General features: G+C 37.1%; 1 protein-coding gene across 2 annotated transcripts in view; it reads right to left on the reverse strand.

Moving 5' to 3' along the window:
* Positions 1-16,765, reverse strand: part of LOC133561852 (raftlin-like) — a 268,397-nt gene extending 251,632 nt beyond the window's left edge. For both annotated transcript variants that reach the window (XM_061915456.1, XM_061915455.1), the window contains exon 1: positions 16,367-16,765. The gene's annotated coding sequence lies outside the window, so the exon portion shown is untranslated. The remainder of the gene's footprint in view (positions 1-16,366) is intronic.
* Positions 16,766-20,061: the final 3,296 nt, after the last annotated feature.

The following is a 20,061-nucleotide window of genomic DNA, read 5'->3' on the forward strand; positions in this document are numbered from 1 at the left end:
CTTTATTTGCCGCACATAATCCGTGGCCGGCAGGAGCAAAAACATGACAGTCCTCCAGCCGGATGGACTCAGAGCCGAGAACTCGTGGTTGTTTCTCAGCTGGTCCTCAATGAACGTTTCATTGTTGGCTCAAGATGCTCCAAGCAACCTGTATATTAGGTCCTCGTATGGACTTGTGCGTATCACATGATCAATAGTGCGACTACTTTGCAACCTGCGACTCTTTAGCGCCGCCCTAGTGGCTCCCTGGATTTTTCAAAAAAATGTATGAAAATAGAAAAATATGTTTTAATATATTTTCTGTAGGAGGACAACATGATACAAACCTTCCTAATTGTTGTCCAACCTCCAAGGACGAAGCTACGAACTATGGGAGACCGGGCTTTCTGCTCTGCTGCTCCAAGTCTGTGGAACGCTCTCCCTGACCACCTGAGGGCACCTCAGACTGTGGATGCTTTTAAAAAAGGCTTAAAAACCCTTCTTTTAAAAAAGCCTTTTTATAGATATATGCATACTAACTTTAGCTATTAGGCTGTAGTCTAGTTTTTATATTTCATTTATTTTTATTATCATTTTATTATTATCATTTTTATTTTTTTATTTTTAATACACCGTAGCACTTTGAGGTTGTTTGCTCAACGTAAAGTGCTTTTTACAAATAAAATGTATTATTATTTTCTATTATTATTATGTTAAAAATCCCACTTTTTATATTAAACATGCTTCACCGATGAGAGTATTTGGCGAGCGCCGTTTTGTCCGACAAATTTTGGCGGTCCTTGAACCATACTTGCCAACCTTGAAATGTCCGATTCGGGGAGGTAACTGGTGGGGGGGGCATATTTGGGGGTTGCGCGGAGGCGTGGTTGGGGCGGGGGGCGTGGTTAAGAGGGGAGGAGTATAATTCACCAACTCAAGTATTTCATATATATATATATATATATATATATATATATATATATATATATATATACATATATATATATATATATATATATATATATATATATACATATATATATATATATATATATATATATGTATATGTGTATGTATGAAATACTTGACTTTTAGTGAATTCTAGATATATATATATATATAATTATTTTATGACATATAAATAAAATAAATAGTTGAATTTCCAACGGCACCTATCAAACACACAGTAATAAAAACAGTTGTTCTACTAACTGTACTGTGCTTGCTGGTTACTAAAAAAAAAAAAAAACACTTAACTTTCACTATTTGAGTAACCTTTGTTCTGCCATTCGTTTTGGAACTTGCAAGCGTATTTCTTCATTTTGCTCGTTGACGGTGTAATATATTGGGTTGAAGTCAATAACCAGGCGACGTGATGAAGTTAAGTCTCTTTACTGTGGGCTTCAGAACAGACTCACTAATGCATATGCTCCTTGACTGCACTTAAATGTAGAATATACAGTATGTAGAATATTTATATATATTATATTATTTATTATTATCATTGTTTATTGTGAGCGAACTGTGGTGCTTAATTTCCCCCAGGGATCAATAAAGTACATTCTATTCTACTCTATGTACAGTAGATGGCAGTATTGTCCTGTTTAAGAGGGTCACAACATTGCTGATTCAGGTCCGCATGGAGCTGGAGGGGGCATGGCCTCCAGCTCAGCCTGAATTTCGGGAGATTTTCGGGAGAAAATTTGTCCTTGGAGGTTTTCGGAAAAGGCGTTGACTTTTGGGAGTCTCCCGGAAAATCCTGGAGGGTGGGCAAGTATGCCTTGAACTCATGCTAGAGAAAGCCATGTTTTATGACACTCCTTTGTATCATTCCGTCCACTGTGGAGGGGGGTGTGGCCTGCGGGTCTGCCACGGAATGGGGTGTATCAGGACCGGCCTCGAAGACGGCGACAGGTGCCTAGATAGCCCAGGTGGGCCTTGTTATCTAATCACCTGGCGCCTTTATTAGCGGCAGCCTTGACGAGACGTGTGGTTGGAGTTGGGGGTGCTGCTGAGAGACACACACGCGGAACCGACGCTTTGCTGAAAAGCAAAAGATTTTGCACAAATTGAGGAAAAATAAAACAGGGTTATACCCAGAATCCCGAGCTCTCCTGGCAGTTTGTGGTGGTCTGAAGAACCCACTTGAGGGCAACCTCTACGTTTTATGCTGTGCGTGAATGCACAAAGGTGAGCTTTGTTGATGTTATTGACTTCTGTGGTGTGCTAATCAGGCATATTTGGTCAGTGCATGACTGCAAGCTAACTGATGCTAACTAACATTCCTTTACTTACGTCTTCTGTGTATTTAATTTGCAATATTTGCATTTCTCATGACACATTATCTGTACGTAATATTGTATTTCTGATAGTGGTTTGTGTGCCTAGTTGTTCCACACCACAGCAAACGTTACCCTGCTTGCAAAGATTGTAATAAATTCATTAGAAGAAGACAGCCTGCCGATTCCTTTAACTTGGACACACACATCTATACCTTTGGCCAATCTAACCCAGTCATTTAGGAGAGGTATCTCACCCTCTGAGAGGCCTGCGTTTTACTAATGTTTTCCAATGTTGTAAAAATGTGTAGAATAAATATTACATTTCAACATTTCTGTCAACAAAGATTTGCTTCAGCCTGTGACACAAAGTCATTTTGGTAGTAGTCTATTATAGCTAATATAGACACTTACATCATGTGTTGTCTTCATTATAACACTTATATTGGACTTTGTGGAGGGAGGGAGTGATCAGCGCGCCTGCAGGCGCAAAGGTCACCGCCTCTGTCCATGGTGCTGAAGACAGAGCACCATCATACGGGGCGTGCTAGTGTTGAAGGCGAGACACAGCTGGCAGGTGATTAGATTTCCCAGGTGGTACGAGTTGTCTAATCACCTGTTGTCTTTAACAGTAGCAGTCCAGGAGCAGCAGGAGAAGGAGGGTTGGAGAGTTGGAGAGGAAGACGACAGACTGAAAAGTCAAAGCCGCAGAATATTTATGGTCAATAAAACCTTGTTCAACTCTGAACAGCCAACTCCGCTGAGACGCGACATCCACAGATTTTTAAAGTCATTTTGATAGTAGGCTAATATAGACACATCATGTGTTGCTTTCATTAGAACACAAAATATAAGACTTTTTAATAAGCTAATATAGACACTTATATAATGTGTTGACTTCATTGCATCACTTATAGAAGGCTTTTAATTTTTTGCGGCTCCAGACGGATTTTTTTTTTTTGTATTTTTGTTCCAAAATGGCTCTTTCAACGTTTTGGGTTGCCGACCCCTGTCCTAACCAGTGATCAGTTCCACCAGGAGTTTTTGTTATTTTGCCCAAAATTTGCAGGCCGCTTTTTTTTTTAAGAAAGTTGCAGTAAAACCTGCGATATTTTTCCGATAACATTGACTCAACTCGTGATTTTCTGAAATTCTTACCAACATTTTAAGTATTCTTCGTAACCTTAAAACGCAAAAAGGCCGTTATTGCAACAAAAACATTGGAAAACAGATACTTGTCCATATATAATAATTATTTATGTTCCAGCTGCATGGAATGTTGCCTATTATTCACATAAGACAAAAACATTTATGTTTCTGTTTTTTTTTTTGCATTCTAAATCGTAAATAAAAGTTGACAAAAGTCAGCTGACAATGGAACTCTATTTAAAAAAAAGAACATCCAAAAACTTCCATCAACGCTTATATACATGCTGTGGGTATACTGTATCTGTAATGTAGTAACATTCATTATAACATGTAATATTTACTTATTTTGCTCATTTTCAGCATACAACAACAGGCGCATTTGGATATTTGCTTTTCCCTTCAGAATCAACAACACTACTAATCATGTAGAATAAATTCTAAGTGCTAAACAAGCTACACAAACTACAAACATAATAAAACACTCGCTTAATGCACAATGTCTGCTCTCACTAGGATGCCGACTGATAAGATATATGTATCTTCCCGTTTAAAAGAAGATTTAATTAAAATCTTTACGAAGGCTTAAAAACCATCCCGGGGTATAGGTCGAATGTCAAAGTTGACCAACTTCTCGGTTTATGTCCACAGCCTTCTACTATCCAGGTGAGGGGCATGATTTGTAATTTACAATGAACTTTCACCAACTCAGAGGAGATGCAGCAGCAAGATTACTGCTGAATATTATGCGAGTTCACCAAAATGTGCCGGGAAGTTGCAGGCTTTGGACACACACATACATATATATATATATATATATATATATATATATATATATATATATATATATATATATATATATATATATATATATATATATATATATATATATGTATATATATATATATATATATATATATATATATATATATATATATATATATATATACATATATATGTATATATATATATATATATATATATATATATATATATATATATATATATATATATATATATATATATACACACAGAGGTGGGCAGCAACGCGCTACATTTACTCGGTTACATTTACTTGAGTAACTTTTGGGATAAATTGTACTTCTATGAGTAGTTTTTATGCAACATACTTTTACTTTTACTCGAGTATATTTATAGAGAATAAACACTACTTTTACTCTGTTTCATTTATCTGCATTCAGCTCGCTACTTTTTTTTTTTATCGATCTATTAATGTTTGTTTTGGTTCATGACAGAGCTTCAAAGTAGAATCTACGCATGCCTGCGTTTCACCAATCACATGCAGTCACTGGTGACGTTGGACCAATCAAACAGAGCCAGGCGGTCACGTGACCCGACTTAAACAAGTTAAAAAACTTATTCGGGTGTTACCATTAAGTGGTCAATTGTACGGAATATGTACTGTACTGTGCAATCTACTAATGAAAGTTTCAATCAATCAATCAAAAGTGTAAAGTAAAAAAGACACTTTATTTCAACCGTACTTCCCGTCAAAAGCCTAAAGACTGATCGCACAGTTCCTGTCTTCACAATAAAAGTGCCGCTCCATCGCGCCTGCGCTAACAAAATAAGAGTCTCCGAAAGCCAGCGCAAACAAGCTAGCAAGCTACGGAGTTTGGCGCCAATGTATTTATTGTAAAGTGTATAAAAACTAATATGGAAGCTGGACAGATAAGATACCAAAAACCAACGACTTTCATGTGGTATTAGACAGAAAAGAGGAACTTTTTTTCTCCTCCATTTGAAAACGTGAACGTCTGATTCCAATCATTGCAAGTCATCAGAATCAGGTAATACACCAACTTATATTCTTGTCTTCATGAAAGATAGGAATCTATATGTTAAACATGCATGTATATTCATTAAAACACCTTCAAAATGTGAACAAAAACGGCAAAATAAATACATATAAATTATATACTGTATATATAAATGTATGTATGTATATATATATGTGTGTGTGTGTGTGTGTATTTATATACATATAGACATATATACATATAAATATATATATTTACGTTTGACATTAATTTGGTAAAATTACATTATATACATACATATATATGCATAAATATACATATAAACATACATTTATATATGTATCTATATGTATATGTATGTATATATGTATGCATATATACACTGTATATATGAATGTATGTATGTATATAAAAATATATTTACATATATACATGTATGTGTGTTTATATAAATATATATATATATATAGATATGTATATATGTATATATATATATATATATATATATATATATATATATATATATATATATATGTATATATATGTCTTGATTGGATTATCCGGAGAATAGTGCTCGATACCGTGGTAGAGCGCAATATGTAGGTGTGGGAAAAAATCACAAGACTACTTCATCTCTACAGAGCTGTTTCATGAGGGGTTCCCTCAATCATCAGGAGATGATTGAGGGAACCCCTCATGAAACAGCTCTGTAGAGATGAAGTAGTCTTGTGATTTTTTCCCACACCTACATATATGTATATATATATATATATATATGTATATATATATATATATATATATGTATATATATATATATATATATATATATATATATATATATATATATATATATATATATATATATATATACATAGTGTTATTTTACTATAACACTTTTGAAAAAGAATGTTATACCCATGGAGTTAACAAACTATCAGTAATTACTTTGAGATGGTGAAAATAAACTGCAGGCAAATATGCTCCACTTCCTCCTACTCCTTCTCAGGCAAGTTAAATTGTGTACGTGTTGCTCCAAATAAGCTAAATATTACCACTTTCTGCCATCATGTGTAATTTCCATGAATATTAATGAGCAACCTGAGCAAACACTAACACCCTTGTATAATTAATGTTTGACGACGGTTGAAGGTTTAATTTCAATCAATGTAGTTTGACTGACGCACCAGTCAAAGTTCGCCGGCTGGAAGGAAGAAATATAACAATCATATCCACTTTCATTCATAACCTGGGTATAATTACAGACATCTTTGCATTAATATGCACGCGCTTAATTCAGTCAATAACATTCATACAAGGATGTACACGTTTTGTGGACAAAATCCCAACATTACCTTATAATTGCTCAGAGCGTGATCATTTTTGGACTTAAATGTGTGCACTTGTTTGGAAATGTGCGTTCTGAAACTGAAATAATCAGCATAAAGCGGAGGGATCAAAATTGCGGGCCGGGGGGCATTTGCTGCCCGTAGCTAATTTTTTAAGGCACATTATAAAAATAATACTAGGGGACATTTATTAAGAACATTTGCAATGTTTACTCCTATAACCCTAACCCAAACACTGCCATTTAGGCATTTTTTAAATAATTTTTTTAAACTATCATTGCTCAAAAAATAATTAATCAAAATAAATGTTGTTATGAATTTTTGAGCTATTTAAGGCTCAGATTACCGTATTTCCTTGAATTACTGCCGGGTCAAACTCGCTTCCCAAAATAATTAGCGCATGTTTAGTATTACCGCCAGCTCAAACTCGTGACGTCACGATTTACACTTCCCCTGGCATCATTTTCAAAATGGAGGAGGCTGATTTCAATACCGGTAATTTGAAATCACATGAAGGGAAGAAGATTAAGAGCTATTCAGTAGGATTTAAGGTCCAAGCTTACATAAAACTCAGATTTTTACTGCATGCCTTTGGTATGTTCCGGAGTGAGAAGAGGTTTTAAAATAATTAGCGCATGCTTACTTTTACCGCATGCCTTTCGTAAGCGCAGGAGTGAGAAGAGGTTTTAAATTAATTAGCGCCTCGGCGGCAATTCAGGGAAATACGGTACTTAACATCAAATATTGCAATTTGAAATGTTTTTGGGAAATATTTCATATTTTGTGTGCTTTGCCATACAAGGTTTCTACGACTAAAAAGGGCATACAATGAACAAACAAATGATTACTACTACTAGTAAAACAAATTTATAATCGACGGACAGATCTGAAAGTAATCTAGAGATTTACTGGTTAAAATAAAAAAAATTAAAAAAATTATGACGTATGAACACTTTTTTGAGTGTGACACTTTTCGATCCCCGATAATTTTAGTGGGATTTTTTATTTTTTTTAAACAGTCATTCGCTTAAAAATTATTTATGACTTAATCGATGTTGTTATGAATTATTGAGCTACAGTATCTAAGGCTATCTAATTACTTCACATCAAAAATTCCACTTCGATAAGTTAAGGGGGGGAAATATACACACACACACACACACATACATATATATATATATAGATATATCCATCCATCCATTTTCTACCGCTTATTCCCTTTTGGGGTCGCGGGGGGTGCTGGCGCCTATCTCAGCTACAATCGGGCGGAAGGCGGTGTACACCCTGGACAAGTCGCCACCTCATATATATATATATATATACACACATATGTATATATGTATGTATATATATCTGCAATGAGGTGGCGACTTGTCCAGGGTGTACGCCACCTTCCGCCCGATAGTAGCTGAGATAGGCACTAGCGCGCCCTGCAACCCCAAAGGGAATAAGCGGTAGAAAATGGATGGATGGATGTACATATATATATATATATATATATATATATATATATATATATATATATATATATATATATATATATATATATATATATATATATATATATATATATATGTACAGTATATGTGTATAAATGTATGTATATTTATATGGACGGATGGATATGAGTAGATCTAAAATGTTTTAACGTGAGAAAAAAAATAAAATAAATATATGTTTATATATATAAAAATATATATATATACATATAAATAAATATATACATATATATATATATATATGCGTATATATATATACATATATATATATACGTGAATATATATATATATATATATATATATATATATATATATATATATATATATATATATATATATATATATATATATAAATAAAAGTGCAACAAGTATGTTATGATTCCTGTCACTCGCCAGGCGAGCAAAACGAGAGTAGTCAAAAGTGACTTCGAGCAGATGAGCTTTTGGAGTATGAAAATAAAAAAGTATGGGAATCAGTCGTCAGACGCTGCAGAGGGGATGACATCGCTGTCAAGAGACGCGCCGCTCGGCAGGAAGAGAACGAATGGAGAAAGCAAACGCTGCGGCGTGTCATGTGATCATCACAAACAATTTAACATCCAGCACCGCAGACTCTTTTCATTCACAATAAATCCACACTTAGTGGCTGTAAAATTCAACATAATCCCATCAGCAGCGTTTACACTGGTGTCTACATGATCGCTTGTTGATGTCGCTCAAAGCAAAACTGAGTACATTTTCCCTATACTTTCTGCACTTTCATTTATTTGTGGCGGCCTGCCACGGATAGATTTGGGGCCTCCTGTTAACTACACAGCTGCTCTGCCAGAGAATAAGAAGATGTAGCAGAAAGGATCAGTGTTGCCAACTTAGCTACTTTGTCTCCATAGTCTGTATTTCAATTTTTTTTTACTTACGATAAGATACCGATCAATCCGATACAATATCAGCAGGAGTCATATATACTTGTATTATTTTATCTGTGCAGCATGTTAGGAAATGTTTGATCAGGCGAAATTAATCAAACGCTAACATGTTTATTATTGATCATGTGAAATGGACATATGCTGTCTTTTAAGTTGGAGTGGTGTGGTGTCTTTTGCGACACCTAGTGGCCACAACAGTTAGGTTAAGCTCATGACGCGGACACGTTTGTTACTGAATACTTTACTCGCCTTGGCGACTTTGTATGTGTAAGTAATGTAATGACTCTTTTTCAGCATGGTAATGCCGGTGTTGTTGTCCCGTGGATGCGTCGAAGCAGAACACAGCAAAGGTAAGATATAATGTATTTATTAAATAATAAAAAGGCTAGGAACAAAAACACTGGTGTAAAGAGAAGGCAAACAAAAGAGAACTAAGAAATACAGAATGATAAACTAAGCTGGCACGAAGGCACACAAAAACAGAAAAACAATTCCTTAGCATGTGAGCTGGAAATAAACAAATGGATTAGCGTAAAAGCTAGCAAGAATATATATACGAAGAAGATGAAGGTCGAGAGTCGTCACTGTTGCGCCTGGGCAAATTAGGATCCGAGAAAGAATAATGAAAAGGGGAAGGCTTATAAAGGGAAGATGATTATCTGAAGCAGGTGTGCGGGACCTAGTGTAGCAGGTGAACTAGTGAGTAACCATAGTGATGGACAAAACAGGAAATAAATGGGTCGGACGGAGAATGAAAACACAGATGGAAAAATAAACAATAACATGTGAAGATCCGAATAACGGATCACAACAAGTAATATGCAACTATAACTTTTTAGAACTTATTTATATTGACAAATGTCATGTTTTAGACAATGCAATGAGGAGAGTCATTACGTATGACTAGCTCGTGAGCTATAGTGTGCTTAGCTGTTGTGTAGCTGGTAGCTCCTAGGAGCCTATAGCTTAGGTATTTAATTACACACACACACACATATACATATATATATGTATATATATATATACAGTACATATGTATATATATATATATATATATATATATATATATATATATATATATATATACATACATACATTTATTCACTGGCTTTTAACCCAGCATGACACTTTAAACTGTTTTTAATCTTTAACTTTTTTAACTATTTTTTACTTTCTAACTGCTTTTTATCAAACAAATTGTTCTTAGGGTAATTTGTATTTGCTATTTCAATGTTTTTACTTCTTTTTTAAATGTTATTTTTTTAGTCCGTCCTTTGCCTTTATATATATATATATGTATGTATACATACATACATACATATATACACATATATACATATATATAGAGATACGTATATATACATACATACATCTATGTGCACACATATATATATATATATATATATATATATATATATATATATATATATATATATATATATATATATATATATATATAAAACGTTGTGGCTTGTGCAGCCCTTTGAGATACTTGTGATTTAGGGCTATATAAGTAAACATTGATTGATTGGTTATGGATATATGGAAAATATTTTGTGGGTGCGGCTTATATACCGGTCCATAGTCCACAAAATACGGTACTTGAATAGTTACCTGATAGCAGACGATAATTCAGTTTAAAAACACGTGAACATTTATGTTGAAGCATAATGATTTTAAGTACAGTACTTGACACTTAAGTATCGAACTTAAAACGTTTTAGTGGTATCGGATAAGAATCTAGAATTGTGGAAATTCACATGTATCGACTACTGACATCCTGGTATGGTGACAACCCTATACTTAGAACATCATTAAAAAGTCATCATCGGCACCTTGAGGAGAATTTTCCTGCTCTGCGGGGGAGTCAGACAGACATGTCAGGGAGTATTCACACATCTGGACCTCGGAGGGAGGAAAAAAAACAACAACTTTGCATTTTTGCGGTCTTCACAACCATTAGTGCAGCAATTACTTCACCTTTGACCTCGTAACGGTTTCCTGTGTCTCACACACACACACACACACACACACACACACACACACACACACACACACACACACACACACACACACGTGTGTACAAATGCTTAAACGGCAAATAAAAAGAGCTGAAAAAATATAAGATGTATGACTGGATTTTAGGAAACAAATATTAAAAACTAGTGAGTTCCTTTGACTTAATAAATAAAAATGGTGGGTTAAAAAATAACCCAATTTTGGGTTAATTTTTTCGACCCAACTTTAGCGTTGAATTATTTAACCCAAAAGTTGAGTTATGATAACTTAATGTTGGCTTATTCCCAACCAAACTATTGGGTTGAAAATGTTAACCTAAAAGTTGAGTATGTCAGTCTGGCCCCTGACAGTTTGTTTGTGTTCTGTTTTTTTCCAGTGTGTGTAGTATTTCCTGTCAGCGCTCTTATTTTGTTGATTTCCTGTCATTCTCCCTGAGCGCTGTTTTCCCTCAGCTGCGGCTGATTGGCACCTGGCCACACCTGGTGTCAATCAGCCCACTCCGATTTGAACCTGTTTTGTCCTCCAGTCGAGTGCTGGATTATTGTCACGTATTGCATGTCGCTCATGTATTGTTGCTCCTCTCGTGTCGTACCGTGTCATGTCTTTGCAGCGTAGCGGTAAGCTAAATTTGTTAGATGTTTGTAGCTTACTGTTTTTTTGTTCTCTGCTTCCCGAATGTTTTCATATTACATGTACGACTTCTCTTTTCATGCTCGCTACCCGCTAGCTTCCATGCTAGGCCCCTTTTTGTTTTTGCTAGCTTCCATGCTAAGTTCCTTTTGTTTTCTAGCTCCCATGCTAGCTCTCTTAGTTGGTTATCCGCCTTGTGCGCTCTTCTCAATTAAAAATGTTACTACATCAACATTTCTCGACCGGTTTGAAAAAGTACAACTCCGAATCATTCACAACATTCAAAATATTTCATTAAAAAAAAAATTCCCGCTTTTCCTGAAATTCCCAAATGTCCAGGAAATTCCCATTGGAAGGAACATAACATTTTTCAAAGTTCTACAACTCCCACATTTTTCATTCGATTCAAACTGTTCCAACTTCAAACTGTTCAGCCTATTCGGGAATTACGGGCTTTCTCTTGAAAAATTCCCCCAAATCTCAGATTTCCCAGAAGTTTTCCAAATGAATTGGCCATTTTTCAAACTTCCACCATTTCCACATTTTTTAACCCACTTAAACCGTTCCACCGTCCAAACATTCCTCTTAGTCAGGACAAAAGAAAACTTTTTTTTAATCTTAAAAATGTGCGGTTTTCTTGAAATTCCAGGAATTCCGTAATACCATTTCTCAATTAAAAATGTTACCACTTCAACATTTCTCGACCGGTTTGAAAAATTCTAACACCAACTCATTCACAACATTCAAAACCTTTCATTAAAAAAAAAAAATTCCCGCTTTCCCCGAAATTCCCAAATTTCCATTAAATCCCCATTGAAAAGAACGGGACATGTTTCTAAGTTGCACAACTCCCACATTTTTCATCCGATTTAAACCGTTCCATTTTGTAACTTTTCAGCCTATACAGAAATCGCGAGCTTTCTCTTGAAAAATTCTCAAAAATCTCAGATTTCCCAGAATTCCAGAATTATTCCCATTCAAAATGAATTGGCCCCTTTTCAAACTTCCACGATTTCCACATTTTTCAAACCATTCCACCTTTAACACATTTCACTCATACTGGACATTCAAACCATCATTTTCAAAATTCCAGGAATTCTCTATATTCCCGTTTTTTTTTTTTAAACTAAGTTTTTTGTTGTTTTTTTAATCTGAAAAAATTTGCGGTTTTCATGTAATTCCAGGAATTCCGTAATACAATTTCTCAATTAAAAATGTTACTACTTCAATATTTCTCGATCGGTTTGAAAAATTCCAACACCGACTCATTCACAACATTCAAAACATTTCATTAAAAAAAATAATTCCCAAAATTCCCAAATGTCCATGAAATTCCCATTGAAAAGAACGGGACTTTTCTCCAAGTTGCACAACTTCCACATTTTTCATCCAATTCAAACCGTTCCAACTTCAAAATGTTCAGCCTATTCGGGAATTGCGAGCTTTCTCTTGAAAAATTCTCAAAAATCTCAGATTTCCCAGAATTCCAGAATTTTTCTCCTTCAAAATGAATTGGCCCCTTTTCAAACTTCCACCATTTCCACATTTTTCAAACCATTCCACCTTCAACACATTTCACTCATACTGGACATTCAAACTATCATTTTCAAAATTCCAGGAATTCCCTGTATTCCCGTTTTTTTTTTTTTTTTAAACTAAGTTGTATTTTTTATCTGGAAAAATTTGCAGTTTTCCTGTAATTCCAGGAATTCCATAATACCATTTCTCAATTAAAAATGTTATTACGTCAACATTTCTCGATCCGTTTGAAAAATTCCAACACCGACTTATTTCCAACATTCACAACATTTCATTAAAAAAGTTACCCGCTTTTCCCCAAATTCCTAAGTGTACCTGAAATTCCCATTGAAAAGAATGGGACATTTTTCAAAGTTGCACAACTCCCACATTTTTCATCCGATTCAAACGGTTCCAACTTCAAACTGTTCAGCCTATTCGGGAATCACAGGCTTTCTCTTGAAACATTCCAAAAAATCTCGGATTTCCCAGAATTTTTCCCATTCCAAACGAATTGGCCCCTTTTCAATCTTCCACAATTTCCACATTTTTCAAACCATTCCACCTTCAACACATTTCCCTCATACTGGACATTCAAACTATCATTTCCAAAATTCCAGGAATTCCCAGAATTTCTGTTTTCAAACCGTTTTTCTCCAATTTTTCTGGCGACTACTCCTTCCACATTTTTCAACCCACTTCAACATTTTTCTTAATCAGGACTAAAAAAACAAAGTTTGTTTTTTTAATCTGAAAAAATTTGCGGTTTTACTGCAATTCCAGGAATTCCGTAATACCATTTCTCAGTTACAAATGTTACTACGTCAACATTTCTCGATCAGTTTGAAAAATTCCAAAACCGACTCATTCCCAACATTCAAAACATTTCATTGAAAAAAATTCCCGCTTTTCCCAAAATTTCCAAATGTCCATGAAATTTCCATTTAAAAGAACGGGACATTTTTCAAAGTTACACAACTCCCATTATTTTCATTCGATTCAAACTGTTCCAACTTCAAACTGTTCAGTCTATTCGGGAATCGCGAGCTTACTGTTGAAAAATTCAAAAAAATCTCAGATTTCCCAGAATTCCAGAATTTTTCCCATTCAAAAAGAAATTGGCCCCTTTTCAAACTTCCACCATTTCCACATTTTTCAAACCATTCCACCTTCAACACATTTCACTCATACTGGACATTCAAACTATCATTTCCAAAATTCCAGGAATTCCCAGAATTTCTGTTTTTTCAAACCGTTTTTCTCCAGTTTTTCTGGCGACTACTCCTTCCACATTTTTCAACCCGCTTCAACATTCCTCTTAATCAGGACTAAAAAAAACAAAGTTTGTTTTTCTAATCTGGAAAAATTTGCGGTTTTCCTGCAATTCCAGGAATTCCGTAATACCATTTCTCAATTAAAAATGTTACCACGTCAACATTTCTCGATCGGTTAGAAAAATTCCAACACCGACTCATTACCAACCTTCAAAACATTTCATTAAAAAAAATTCCTGCTTTTCCCAAAATTCCCAAATGTCCATGAAATTCCCATTGAAAAGAACGGGACATTTTTCAAACTTGCGCAACTCCCACATTTTTCATCCGATTCAAACCTCAAACTGTTCAGCCTATTCTGGAATCACGGGCTTTCTCTTGAAAAATTCCTAAAAAAATCTCAGATTTCCCAGAATTCAAGAATTTTTCCCATTCAAAACGAATTGGCCCCTTTTTAAACTTCCACCATTTCCACATTTTTCAAACCAATCCACCTTCAACACTTTTCACTCATACTGGACATTCAAACTATCATTTTCAAAATTTAAAGAATTCGCAGAATTTCTGCTTTTTCAAACCGTTTTTCACCCGTTTTTCAGGCGACTACTCCTTCCAGATTTTTCAACCCACTTCAACATTCCTCTTAATCGGGACTAAAAAAACAAAGTTTGTTTTTTCAATTTGGAAAAATTTGCGGTTTTCCTGCAATTCCAGAAATTCCGTGATACCATTTCTCAATTAAAAATGTAACTATGTCAACATTTCTCGATCGGTTTGAAAAATTCCAATACCGACTCATTCCCAACATTCACAACATTTCATTGAAAAAAATTCCCGCTTTTCCCAAAATTTCTAAAAAAATTCCCATTGAAAAGAACGAGACATTTTTCAAAGTTGCACAACTCCCACATTTTTTATCCGATTAAAACCATTCCAACTTCAAACTGTTCAGCCTATTCGGGAATCGCAATCTTTCTGTTGAAAAATTCAAAAAAAATTTCAGATTTCCCAGAATTGTTCCCATTCCAAACGAATTGGCCCCTTTTCAAACTTCCACCATTTCCACATTTTTCAAACCATTCCACCTTCAACACATTTCACTCATACTGGACATTCAAACTATCATTTTCAAAATTCCAGGAATTGCCTGTATTCCCGTTTTTTTGTTTTAAAAACTAAATTTGCGGTTTTCCTGTAATTCCGGGAATTCCGTAACACCGTTTCTCAATTAAAAGTGTTACTACTTCAATATTTCTCGACCATTTTGAAAAATTCCAACACCAACTCATTCACAAAATGTTCAGCCTGTTCACAAATCCCGTGCCCTACTTCGACAGTTAGTCATTTTGAAGTTCAATTTCAGTTGAGGTGGCGACTTGTCCAGGGTGCACCCCGCCTTCCGCCCGATTTTAGCTGAGGTAGGCACCAGCGACCCCGAAAGGGAATAAGCAGTGGAAAATGGATGGATGGGCTTCATCTAGTTCAGTGTTGATATTTGAGTGGGACCCGCACCCCTATGTAGTGGACAACTTGGGACCCAGGTCTAACAGTTTGTGAACATCCTTCCATTTCCTACCGCTTGTCCATTTCGGGGGGAAGGCGGCGTACACCCTGGACAAGTCGCCCTCATAGCTATTGTCTATGTCTAGTGCAGAGGACGGATGACGACAACAACAACAAGTCGGCAATCTGGAAGTAATTAAGAGCACTTTTGCACACTCTCACCCTCCCTCGGCGTGTTATTCCACCTTTTGACCTCCACGCACACAAAATAACGGTGGTGGTGGGGGTCACGTGATACCACGCACGTGTGATTGGATCCAGGTTCGGTACCCGTCCCGTCGAGTCACGTAACCGCCGAAGCGCAACCGATCGAAAACTAACTCGTCAACTTTGTTATTGTATTTTTGTCCAAACATTTTTTTTTTTAAGTGTTAAAAGATACGCTCGTGCGCGCGCGCGAACTTACCTGGGTCGAAGTTGCGTGCGCGCGCAGGCAGCGTCACGCGCGGCGAAGCATCGGCGTTGAAGGAGACGAGGGGTTAGGAGGCGAGGACGCGAAGAAGGTTCCGAGATTCTCCGTGTCCGTGCGCTGCTCAGAACCCGGCAGAACCAAAAGTGCGTGGACAAAGCAAGCACGTCCTGTCACGTTATTTTTTTTTTTAAACCCACGCGTGCGTCCTTCCTTTCTTCCCTTCCCTTCCTTCCTTCATTCCTTCCTTCCTTCCCTTGCGTCCTTGACTCCTTCCCTCGTCACGCTCGCACTTTCTCTCTCTCTCTCTCGCCGTCAGGACGCGCGTTCGCGTGGACTTGTGACCCGCCAGAGTCCGGTTCCACGCGAGTGGGTGAAGAATCCATCTGCGCAGACATGAGGGGAGGGCGGGACAGAAGGGGGGTTGGAGGGGGGAGGGGAGTAGAGGGGGGGGGGGGGGGGTCTCCACTAGGAAATACCAGCCCTGGAGGGAGGGGTGAATATACTAATATTATTTACCGGAAAGTTCTGTGTAAAATAAATCATATTCACGATATTGCCATATTTTTGCTGAAAGGATTTAGTAGAGAACATCCACGATAAAGTTCGCAACTTTTGGTCGCTAATAAAAAAAAGCCTTGCCTGTACCGGAAGTCGCAGATGATGACGTCACATGTTGATGGCTCCTCACATATTCACATTGTTTTTAATGGGAGCCTCCAACAAAATCGGCTATATGGACAAAAAAACTACAATTTCCCCATTAATTTGAGCGAAGACGAAAGATTCGTGTTTGAGGATATTGATAGCGACATACTGGAAAAAAATAAATAAATAAACGAGTTAAAAAAAAAAAAAACGCGATTGCATTGGGAAGGATCCAGATGTTTTTAGACACATTTACTAGGATAATTCTGGGAAATCCCTTCTACTTCTATTGTGTTGCTAGTGTTTTAGTGAGTTTAACAGTACCTGATACTCGGAGGGGTTTTTCCACGGGTGTCTTGACGCCAATGTCTCAGCGAAGTCGACGGCAGCTTTATGGACGGGGCAAGCTCAGCTGATATCCAGTAAGAAGCGACTTTTTACAGCTATTTTCTCACCGAAACCTGCTGGTTGACATTCGGTCGGGATCCATGTTCGCTGTGATCCATAGTAAAGTTTCACCTCCGGAAATTTTCAACAAGGAATCACCGTGTATTTGTGTGGCTAAAGGCTAAAGCTTCCCAACTCCATCTTTCTACTTTGACTTCTCCATTATTAATTGAACAAATTGCAAAAGATTCAGCAACACAGATGTCCAAAATACTGTGTAATAATGCCGTTAAAGCAGACGACTCTTAGCTGTGTGTGTGTGCAGCGCTCATATTTCATAACAGCCCGTGACGTCACGCGTACACGTCATCATTACGCGAAGTTTTCAAGAAAAAACTCCCGGGAAATTTAAAAATGCAATTTAGTAAACTAAAAAAGCTGTATTGGCATGTGTTGCAATGTTAATATTTCATCATTGATATATGGGGACGACGTGGCGAAGTTGGGAGAGTGGCTGTGCCAGCAGCCTGAGGGTTCCTGGTTCGATCCCCACCTTCTACCAACCTCGCCACGTCCGTTGTGTCCGAGAGCGAGACACTTCACCCTTGCTCCTGATGGGTCGTGGTTGGGGCCTTCAATGCCAGCTCCCGCCATCAGTGTGTGCATGTGTGTGTGAATGGGTGAATGTGGAAATAGTGTAAAAGCGCTTTGAGTACCCTGAAGGTAGAAAAGCGCTATACAAGTATTACCCAGAATATAAACTATCAGACTGCGTGGTGGGTAGTAGTGGGTTTCAGTAGGCCTTTAAAGGCCTACTGAAATTAGATTTTCTTATTTAAACGGGGATAGCAGGTCTATTCTATGTGTCATACTTGATCATTTCGCGATATTGCCATATTTTTGCTGAAAGGATTTAGTGGAGAACATCGACGATAAAGTTTGCAACTTTTGGTCGCTAATAAAAAAAAGCCTTACTTGTACCGGAAGTAGCAGACGATGTGCGCGTGACGTCACGGGTCGTAGGGCTCCTCACATCCTCACATTGTTTAAAATCATAGCCACCAGCAGCTAGAGCGATTCGGACCGAGAAAGCGACAATTTCTCCATTAATTTGAGCAAGGATGAAAGATTCGTGGATAAGGATAATGAGAGTGAAGGACTACAAAAAAAAAAAGGCGAGGGCAGTGAGAGCGATTCAGATGTTATTAGACACATTTACTAGGATAATTCTGGAAAATCCCTTATTTGCCTATTGTGTTATTAGTGTTTTAGTGAGATTATATAGTAGCTGAAAGTCGGAGGGGTGTGGCCACAGGTGTGTTGACTGCCAGTGTCTCCGGTGGGAGGAGGTAATAGTCCGCAGCAACTGCAGCAGGACGCAAGCTCCGCTGATGTCTCTGGTAATAGCCGACTTATTACCACAAATTTCTCACCGAAACCTGCCGGTTGACATGTGGTCAGGCTCCATGTTTGCTTGACCGTTCTGTTCCATAGTAAAGCTTCACTTTCGGGAATTTTAAGCAAGGAATCACCGGCTGTGTTTGTGTTGCTAAAGGCAGCTGCAGTGCACCGCTTCCCACCTCCATCTTTCTACTTTGACTTCTCCAATATTAATCGAACAAATTGCAAAAGATTCAGCAACACAGATGTCCAGAATACTGTGTAATTATGCGATTAAAGCAGACTACTTATAGCTTGGATCGGGCTGGAAAAAAATGTCCGCTACAACCCGAGACGTCACGCGCACGCGTCGTCATACGTGTCATCGTTCTGCGACGTTTTCAACAGGAGGCCTCGCGGGAAATTTAAAATTGCAATTTAGTAAACTAAAAAGGCCGTATTGGCATGTGTTGCAATGTTAATATTTCATCATTGATATACAAACTATCAGACTGCGTGGTCGGTTGTAGTGGGTTTCAATAGGCCTTTAAGAAGGCAAAATTATATCAAGCCATTATTAAAAACCACCTCAAAATACACCTGCAAGTACCGCCTTATTAACTACAATGGAAATACAGTAACGTAGTAGGCCTGAGTATCCATTAAAAACAAGGCAGATGTTTTATTTAAAAAGTATACATCATATTTTTGCAGTGCACAAACGTCATCACCAACTATGCTCCATGTCTACAGACTTATTTGGCGTACCACGAGCTGGAGTCGGTGTACCACTACCACCGGTGTCGGGTGAAATCATTTCCGCCGTCAGGCGGGAATTGAACATTGCCAACATTGAGGATTAATTCAGATTTTTAGGAGCATGAAAACTGCAACTGACTCCGGGTACCGGCAGGAGACCACTCCCTGAGGTATTTTTATGTGTGTATATGTCAGACTTGGGCTTGGATTGAGGTTGTTTCTCCAACGCAGAGGGAAGTTAGCACGAGCGAGACGTGAATGTGAGTACATCTTTAAATTTATTTATACACTATAATACAAAACAGGGAAAACAAGGACACACTCAATGGCGGATAATAATCCAGGCTACAAAACACAAACAGGAAACAAAAACACTTACTCGATGGCATGAATAATGGACATAAACAAAAAGACTTAGCACAAAGCAATTGACTATGAACTATAAACAAAACTTACATGACAAGGAACTGTGGACGAGGGCATGAAGGTAGGAACAGCATGGGTAGGGTGTGTGAAGA

The sequence above is a fragment of the Nerophis ophidion genome, linkage group LG11 (genome assembly GCF_033978795.1).
Source record: "Nerophis ophidion isolate RoL-2023_Sa linkage group LG11, RoL_Noph_v1.0, whole genome shotgun sequence".
In the NCBI taxonomy this organism is placed as follows: Eukaryota; Metazoa; Chordata; class Actinopteri; order Syngnathiformes; family Syngnathidae; genus Nerophis; species Nerophis ophidion.